Consider the following 9,464-nt stretch of genomic DNA (forward strand, 5'->3'; position numbering starts at 1 on the left):
GTCCTGCAGGAGCACCCAGAGGATGCACCCTCCACTGGGGCCCGAATTCAGTTGTCCTCAAACTCGGACGTGCATTTGAAGCCTGCGGAGGGCTTGCTGAGACCCAGATGGCTGGACCCCATCCCCAGCGTCTGACTCAGTGGGTCTGGGGTGAAGCCATCGGTTTCCTGCTGGCCCAGGGATGGCGCTTTGAGAACCCTGCCAGAGGGACACCAGGGCCCCTCACAGTGGTGACTCTCCTCCGCTGGCTGGGCTAACGACAGGAGGCGCTGTTACAGAGCTTGGCTCTTAGAGAACGACGGGGATGGTAGGGTCTGGCAAGAGAGGCCAAAAGCCAGGGGGTCACCATGAGCATCACAACTGATCAAATCATCAAGGCTGGTGTGGCGGCCAAGAGGCCTGATCCGCAGGCAGTTATGGAGACGATTCAAGAATGTGGTGCTCCCAGACGTCTCTGGTGGTCCCGTGGATAAGAATCTGCCTGCCAGTCCAAGGGACGCGGGTTTGATCCCGGGTCCCAGAAGATGCCACGTGCTGTGGAGCAACTAAGCCGATGCACCAGAACTTCTGAGCCCAAGTGTGCAATTACTGAAGCCTGCCTGCCTAGAGCCTGTGCTGCACGACGGGGGAAGCCACTGGAATGGCACAGTGAGAAGCCTGTGCACCGCAGTGAACGGCAGGCCCTGCTCACCGCAGCTAGAGAAAGCCCTCGAGCAGCAACAGCCAGTGCAACCAAAAATAATTTAAAAAGATAATAATAATCTGCCTGCCAATGCAGAGAGTATGGGTTTGATCCCTGGTCTAGGAGGATCCCACAGGCGGCAGAGCAGCTAAGCCCACAAGCTGCAGCTCCTGAGCCCGTCTACCTAGAGCCCATGCTCGGCAACAAGTCAGCTTTACACCCACATTTCCTGCCCGCAGAGCTTTGTTGACACCACATGCTGACAGCTGACTGAGCGCTTGATCTACCAGCATGGGATTCCACGTCATACTACAGCGTGATGGAGGGTCTGCTCCTCAGCAGAGGAGGTGCTGGGGAGTGGGCCCATAACCCGCGGGCAGTAATACACGCCACACCACCCAGATGCTGCCAGCTAGGAGTGACGTGATGGCACAGCCCGTGGAAGGCACAGCCGACACGCCAGCTCGTGCTCGGCAAGCCGGGGCGCCACCCCCCAGGACAGTGCAGGCCCAGAGCCCTCTGCCTGGCACTGTTCCTCACGAGGAAGAGTGTGTGGAGCTGGGCACCAGGGGTTGGAAGCTGGAGCGGTCCCGTGTGTCATGCCTGTTGCTGGGTAACACATTACCTCCAAATCTAGCAGCTGAAAACAATGAGCCTTCATTCTCTCACAGTTTCTGTGGGTCAGGAGTCTGGTTGCAGCTCAGCTGAGGGTCTCTGGGTCAGGGACTCAAGCGATCACGGCATTGATCAGGGCTGTGACGATCTTAAGGCCTGAGTGGAGGACGACTGGGGATGATCAGCTTTCAAACTCACTGATGCGGTCGTCGGCAGGCCTTGGGCCCCCGCTGGCTGTTGGCAGTGTCAGGCGAGTGTATGCTCCTCGGTTATTTGTCTCGTCACAACAAAAATTTGGAGTGATGGACATTAAAGCCCCCTTGGCGGGTCACAGCTCTCGGAGGACAGACCGTGTTATAGCTCTCAGGTCTCGAACGGACCGTATTATAGCTCTTAAATAAATCAGTGTAGCAGCTCTATTTTATTTAGATAATAGCAGGAAAATCCATCCTCGAGGCGTGAGGGCACGTCGATCCAAAGACGAGACGAGAAGGGCGCCCCATCGCGCAGGAGAGAGAGCGAGCGAGCGAGCTTTGGCTCCTCTTTTTATATGTTTCTCTGTCCCTGGGCCTGTCCTATGTAAATTGGGCCAGCCAGGAGTGTTGTTTGTTTTACTTGAGGTTCTCACTCTGGTCCTCAGACCTTCCTTTGTTCTATTTTCTCGGGCTTTTCCCTCCCAGGTCTTTTAGCCACTGCCATTCTGGACTCCTTTTCCCTATTCTAACTACCTAACAGCAGGAAACATCTGTCCTCTGCCACGTGGGCCTCACCCTCCAGCAGCTAGCTGGCTTCCCGTCGAGCACATAGGCGAGAAAGTAAGAGGAGATGCTCAAGGTGGAAGCCACGGTCTTTCCGTCACCTGATCTCGGAAAGGGACATCCCACCACTTCTGCTGCTGGAACTCTGGACTCTGCGGGGCTAGAGTCCTGATCCCCAAAGTGGGGACACGTCCACCAAGGGACACGAAAGAGTCCAGTGAGATGGGGAGCCACAGCTGCTGCCCGGGCACTTTGGGCTTCTTGTGTGCAGGGACCACCCGGCAAGAAGAGTCCCCACTTTGACGGGGAACTTGACCCCAATGCCAAGAGGAGGCAGGTCAGCTGCTGCTCCATAAAATTCAGGTGATCTATTAACACTCAGAGCTTCCTGAGAGTCCTTTGCACAATTAAGGCCACAAACGAATGGGTACAGTAACCCCAGCCTGACAAGGGCATGTGCCTGGGAGATGACGATCTGGATCTTATCCCCAGCTAAGCCACCAAAGCCAGCAGAGGCAGTAACCAAAGGCGAGGGGCATCTAGAGTGGAGGAGAGGCAGGATGGCATGCCTGCAGCCATGGCAACAGTTCATCCTGCTAACTTCCCTCTTCTTTTCTTTGATTAGAAAAAAATTTTGGGGGGTCCACAGTGCTCAGCTTGCGGGAGCCTTAGTTCCCCAACCACGGATGGAACCCATGCCCCCAGGGAATTCTGTGATTTCTTCTTTCTAATAAAAATGAGAAGCAAGGCCAACTGGAATCCTGGAGGACCACAACTCCCTAATATATGAGGGGGTGGGGAGAAAGGTGCGTGTTTGATCACCATGGGCTGTGAAACACCAGGATCCCCTTGGAGGAGGAGCCGCCCGTGCCGCCGTGGGGCACGTGGTCAGTCATGCAGAGCAAGGTCAGGCTGGGGCGTCTGTAACTTCAGAGTCTGACTCAGCCACTGGGAGCTGCTTCATCGGAGGTCCTGCCCATCGCAAGGCAGCCATCCTCAGCCAGTGAGCGTAAAGAGGCTGCCCCTCGGCTCACAGAGGACGCTCCAGTGGACGTTCCCCCTCCAGGACATCCCACCTGCTGGGCTGAGGCTGTGTCAGGCCGGTGTCAGCGTTCACGTTCTCGCGCCTTCCTCTCCCAGGCCTCGATCCCCAGTCAACCTCTCGCACCCCAGGAGCTGTCTCAGTGTCGGCCTCCAAGGAGTCCAAGCTGGGACACCTCCAGGGTGGGGTGCTGGGGGACAGGTCTGTATCTGATCTGACCTCTGACCCCGCACCTGCCCCAGGTGAGATGGCACGGGCATGCCTGGGAGCCATTCGGACACGGAGACAGCGAGCAATTACGGGGCTGGACGTGGACAGGACTGTGGTCCTCTAATGTGTCCGGCTAAACCTAAGTGGCAAGTGTCGTCCACGCAGCTTCCCCTTTGCCGGAGCATGGAAATGCCCGGGGCCCTCTCCCTGGACATGTAGACTGGGAGCGAGCAGGACGTGGAGGGGAGTCAGGGGTCTTAACCGATTGTGGTTCAAATATCTCACTTCTGCAAAATTTGTGAAAACACAGGATGCTGGGAATGCCTAGTCAGAGCCCCTCCCAGGGCCTTCCAAGCAACCTGTGCGAGTGGCAAGTGATGGAGCTGAAGCTTCATTCACTTCATGGTGAACAGCCTGTTAGAGTGTCTGTTGTCCCGGCATTTAAAAAAACACGCGCTCTCTCTCTATACTAAGATGTAAATTTGCATCTTTGTTTTAAACAATTAAAAATTACAACTATTCTTCTTCCTCATTAACTCTCTGAATGTCATCATTCTATGGGACTTAAACATTTTTTGTTTTTGCTTTGCCACGCCACATAGCATGTGGGATTTTTAGTTCCCTGACCAGGGACATTATGCTAAGTGAAGTAAGTCAGACAGGGAATTCCCTGGAGGTCCAGTGGTTAGGACTTGTCACTTTAACGGTCAGCGCCCGGGTTCAATCTCGGGTATGGGAACGAAGATTCCCACAAGCGGCATAGTGCAGCCAAAAAAATAAAGAAAAGGTGAGACAGATAAAGACAAATACTGTATGACATCACTTATATGTGGAATCTAAAAATACAACAAACCAGTGAATATAACAAAAAAAAGAAGCAGACTCACAGACATGGAGGACAAGCTAGAGATGGTTAGCAGTGAGGAGAGGTGGGGAGGGACAATATGGGGGACAGGCGGGGCACGTATAAACTACTGGTGTAAGACGGGCTGCTCAGAGATGTATTGAACAACACAGGGAATACAGCCAATATTTTGTAATAACTATAAGTGGAAAGCGACCTTTAAAAATTGTGTAAGGACTTCCCTGGCGGTCCAGTGGCAAGGATGTCATGTTTCTAATGCAGGCAGCATGGGTTCGATCCCCGGCTGGGGAACTAAGATCCTACATGCCATGCATTGTGGCTTAAAAAAAAAAAACCATCAGTATTAAAATTGTATAAACATTTTTAAATTTTTAAAGATAAAGAGAATGAAATACCTTTCTAGACACAGAAGACTGTCAAGAGCAATGAGACTGCTCTGAAATCGAGCACAGAGGTTTGTCTGTGTCTCTGATACAGTTGTGGTGGACGCACAACTTACTGCTCTGGGTCAAATAATACTCCCTCCTCCACGCAAATTCCTGTCCACTTGGAACCTCAGAGTGTGACGTCATTTGGAAATAGGGTCTTGGCAGATATAATTAGTTAAGGTGAGGTCACATTGGATTGGGGTGGGTGCTAATCCAGTAACTAGTGCTCTTATAAGAAAACACAGATGCAGTCACACACACACACACGCACACACACACACACACACACTCACGTGAAGACACTGACAGGCAGGGAAAATACTACGTGATGCTGGAGGATGGTGTGGGGCATCTGCGAGCCAGGGAATGCCAAGGATTACTGGTGAGCTGGTAACCATCAGAGGCTAGAAGGGAGGAAACCCTCCTGACTTCAGTTTGGACTTCTGGTCTTTCAAACGGCGAGAGAGCACACTTCTGTTATTTCAAGCCACCCAGTTGGTGGGAGTTTGGTGATGCAGTTCTAGGAAACGAGTACACCTACCTTTTGCTACGGGATGACAATTAGACTTACTGCTGACTTCTCCATATCAAAACTGGAAGTCAGAAGCCAGTGTAATAACACTTTCAAATGGATGAGAAAATACAACTGTCAACCTACAATGGTATATCCACTAAAACTATCTTTCAAGAACTGATTACAAAGGCATTCACAGGTGCAAAATCTGAAAGTATTTACTACCAACAGATCCTCACTACAAAAAAAAAAATCTAAAGTTGAAAAAAAAGGACTTGAGGAAGAATGAAAAGGATCCCAGAAGGAAGGCTGGAGAAGCAAGACAGAATGGCAGCTCAGAGGATGTAAAGACAAGAATTCTGCAGGGGCGGAGACATTGGGAGTCCCAGGAAAGCACAAGAACCCAGCAGCCAGCCTGCCGTTAGGCAGAAACTCAGCAGTGAGGGGACAATGGGCCAGGATGGAGTTTTCCAAGGCATGAAAAGAAACTGACAAAAAATGTCTCCCACACGACTTATGACTCAGTAACTTGGCTCCTGAACCAGCATTATTATTAGAGTTCATTATTAGTTCATTATTAGTGTCCATTTACATAGCATTTTTGAGAAATATCACTTGGTATAAGAAAAAGCTAATTGAGATTTTGTGATGAATTTTTTTTTGCAATGAATTTCTTGAGCAAATGAGAAATGGGTCTATATTCTTGATACAGGTGTACATCTGCTAATTTGTTGATATTTTGGGGGACTCTTAAATGGTTTGGGTAACTAATGTGTAAGTTACCAAAACTGCAGGTATTTTGTATTTCAAATACTTCCACTGACTGGTAAGTGCAAAAGTCTGAGACTACTCAATATTGGGGGCCACATTCTGGCAACCAGACCATTGTAAAACCAATTGGTTTGTATAGTTAGAAGTTCCCAGATTGTGTAAACATTTACATACCTCACATACTTGTGCATTTTGTCAGTGACTGGGGTCCTGTCACTTATTCTTTGTTTTTTCTTCTGTAAGCAAAAGAGATTCAGAGCACACAACCACTTATCATTCTTAGAGATAAATGCATAAAATGATATTCTATCAGAGCAATACAAAGGTAAACACTGAAAGTACCCAGATGCTTTGAGAACACTGTCCTCTTTCCATCTCTCCTGCGTTTTGGGTAGAGTTATGTGTGTATTTTTATTAGTACATACAGAGTAGACTTTGTGAGCTTTTTTTTTTTTTTTTTGGCTAAAAAATCATGGCATGTTGGATCGTATTGACAGAGTCATATCTAAGAGATTTGTAATTTCTTTTCACCCTTTCCTTGAGCTTTGGAGATAAGCTTTCAGTCCTAAGTAAGCATTGTCCACACCTCTGTACACATTTCAGTTTGCTGTGTAACAGAATGACATGAGATTGTACTCCTTTTTCTCTTCTTTTTTTAAACATTTTTTAAAATGTGAACCATCTTAAATTCTTTATTGAATTTGTTACAATATTGCTTCTGCTTTACTTTCTTTTTTTTCTTTTTGGCCTCAAGGCATGTGGGATCTTAGCTCTGCGGCCAGAGATCTAACCTGCACCCCCTGCATTGGAAGGAGAAGTCCTAACCACTGGATGTTCAGGGGATTCCCCTCTTCTTCCTTTTGCATGTAAGTTTGTGGTGATAATGTGCATCTCTGAATAGGTATGAGGTCAGATCTGAGATTTATTTCTGCATATTATGTATCTGAGCCCATGGAAAGACTGTGTGTGGATACACACACATATGCAGATACACACCTTTGAACAGTATAAAATTATTTGAAGAGAGTTCTGCTGTTGACAAGTGCTTAATCATGTCCGGTTCTTTGCAGTCTCATGGGCTGTAGCCTGGCAGGCTCCTCTGCCCATGGACTTTTTCCAGGCAAGAATACTGGAGCGGGTTGCCATTTCCTACTCAGAGGATCTTCCTCACCCAGGGATCAAACCTGTGTCTCTTGAGGCTGCCGCTTGGGCAGAGAGATTCTTTACCACTAGCACCACCAAATGCCTTTACCAGTCAGGATGAATGATTGCTTAAAGACCCTTGATGATCTAAGGATAGCTTTCTTATGAAGCAGATTCAACGACTGATAACAGACACTTAGAAATGGTAAAACAGATGAAATGGCTTTCATTGGCAGGAAATCCAGTCTTTCTCCTGGGGTTCCCCTCCTTAAGGAGCTTCTGGGGGATCCCTGGAGGATGTGGTCATGTGCTGGAAATCTGTTCTGACACTGGTCCCAGTTTTTGTGCTCAGAGCCATCACTTCTGTCCTGTTTGTGTTCTCTGAATCACTCGATACAACACGCACACACAAGTCCTGCCGACACAAGTCAGGACACCTGATGGTGTCTGCCCAAAGCCCAGAGCAGGAGGGCAGGGCTTCCAGATTGAAGCTGTAATTCCATGTCGGGGCCTCTTCCTCAGGGCCCGGCGTACTTCCTGCTAGTGGGGGAGACCCCAGCTCCACCCCAGTGGGCTGTCCCCTTCTGTACTTCCAGGCTTTCTCGCTCCTAGGTGCCGGACATTGGGGTCAGCCATTTCCTCCTGTGGAAACCTCCCCACTAACTCCGCAAAGTCCAAGAACACACAACCAGTGCTTTTATTCAATGATGGGGGCATCAGGACTCCAGTTAAAATCTCTTTAAAATATTTCCACTACCTCTTAGAGCACAATCAAGATAAAGATTTTGATAACTTGTACAACCAAACAGACCCTTAAGCCAACGGTCTGTGTCATAGCACTTGGCTTCATGGTGACATCACAGTCCCCACACTCTGCCACCAAACACTGCATGGGCCCTGCCTCTGCATGCATGCGTGCTCAGTCGTGTCCAACTCTGCGACCATTATAGACTGTAGCCCACCAGGCTCCTCCATCCATGGGCTTTTCCAGGCAACAGTACTGGAGTGGGTTGCCATTTCCTTCTCTGGAGGATCTTCCTGACCCAAGGGGTCTGTAACCAAATGGCCCATAATCTGGGTGAATTTCCTAAAACAAAGGGCATCTTCCAAATAATCAGCACTCTTCCATCCAGAAGCCAGAATTGCCAACCAGCCTCAAACACCTCCCTTGCTAACATTTACTAGTGAATCAAGTCCCTTTTGAGGGAGTACTCCCCTCCACTCCGGGGATGCTTAATTTCAGGGGCTGCGAACTCTCAGCTGGGCTCCACCTGGCTCAACAGAAATGGTTTCTTCGGCTCATAACTGATCACCTCCCTTTAAATTTTGAATTGGTTGTCATCATTTCATTAGGACATTTGAAATAATCAATCTGGATTTCTATCTTCCTTTGAGAAAGTCTGAAGACCAGGTGATGCAAGTCTTGCCTTCCCAAACGGAAGTCCACTGGCTGGAGGGGGCGGGTCCCCCACCCCACGTGGGCAGACAGCGCACCTGCTCTCCAGTCCTCCCTGTGGTCCCTGCCTGCTCCTCCACGTCTGTCACCTGTCATCTTGGCCGGGCGTTGTTTCCTTGCTCCTCCGCAGGCTGCATTCCCCGTGCAGCCTCTGTGGACCTTCCCTCCGCAAACCTTGGCCTGAGGGCTTTGCATCCACGCATCCGAAATGTTTCAAGGAAAGGAACCGCTCGGTTTTCCTGAACAGCTTGGTCGCCCCCACCTTGACGTTACTTCAATTTAATTTAATGGGCGGTTATCGAACCCTTGCTGGAGGCAAAGGCCAGAAGCAGCCAGGCTGATGGGAAGTCAGGCTGACGAATGGGTTATCAGTGAATAGACATCTGCTAGCTGAAGCCTGGGTGTGTGAGAATTTGCCAAGGGAGGGCAAACAGTGCCCGCTGCTGCTTAAATAAAGGTCAGTGCAGATAGGGATATTGGGCACTTCCTGTGGTTTCCTGGTCGGGGCAACAGCAGCTGCAGAGGGTGATGGGAGAGAAAGCCAGGTTGCCTGGTGCTGAGCGGTGAGTGGATGGCAAGGATGCAGAGGTGTGAGTGTAGACAAGATGCTTCAACAGCTCTGCAAGATTTGGTCTAAAGGAGGGAGTGAGGGGACCCAAGCCACGGGGCTCTAGACTCTTCTTTGAGGGCTGCAGGTAGAGGGGTGTTTATTGGTGAGGGGGAAAGAGCCAGTGGAAGATGCTTTGTGGTCTCAGGTGCATTGGAACCCCTGGGAGCTTGGGGAGGCGGGGATATGGCACAAAGAATTAGTGACTGATTGGCATTTGGAGCAAGGCCTGGACGGTATGGGATGAAGGTGAGGGCAGGGACACAGAGGAGTGTAGATGGGGGAGGAGGGGAGAAAACCTGCTCGCCCGAATCCGTTCTCTCTGGAGCATCTGCTGAACTCGGATCTCCGTGGCTTCCTTGGAAGCAGCAGT

The sequence above is a fragment of the Cervus elaphus genome, chromosome 10, assembly GCF_910594005.1.
Source record: "Cervus elaphus chromosome 10, mCerEla1.1, whole genome shotgun sequence".
NCBI classification, from domain to species: Eukaryota; Metazoa; Chordata; class Mammalia; order Artiodactyla; family Cervidae; genus Cervus; species Cervus elaphus.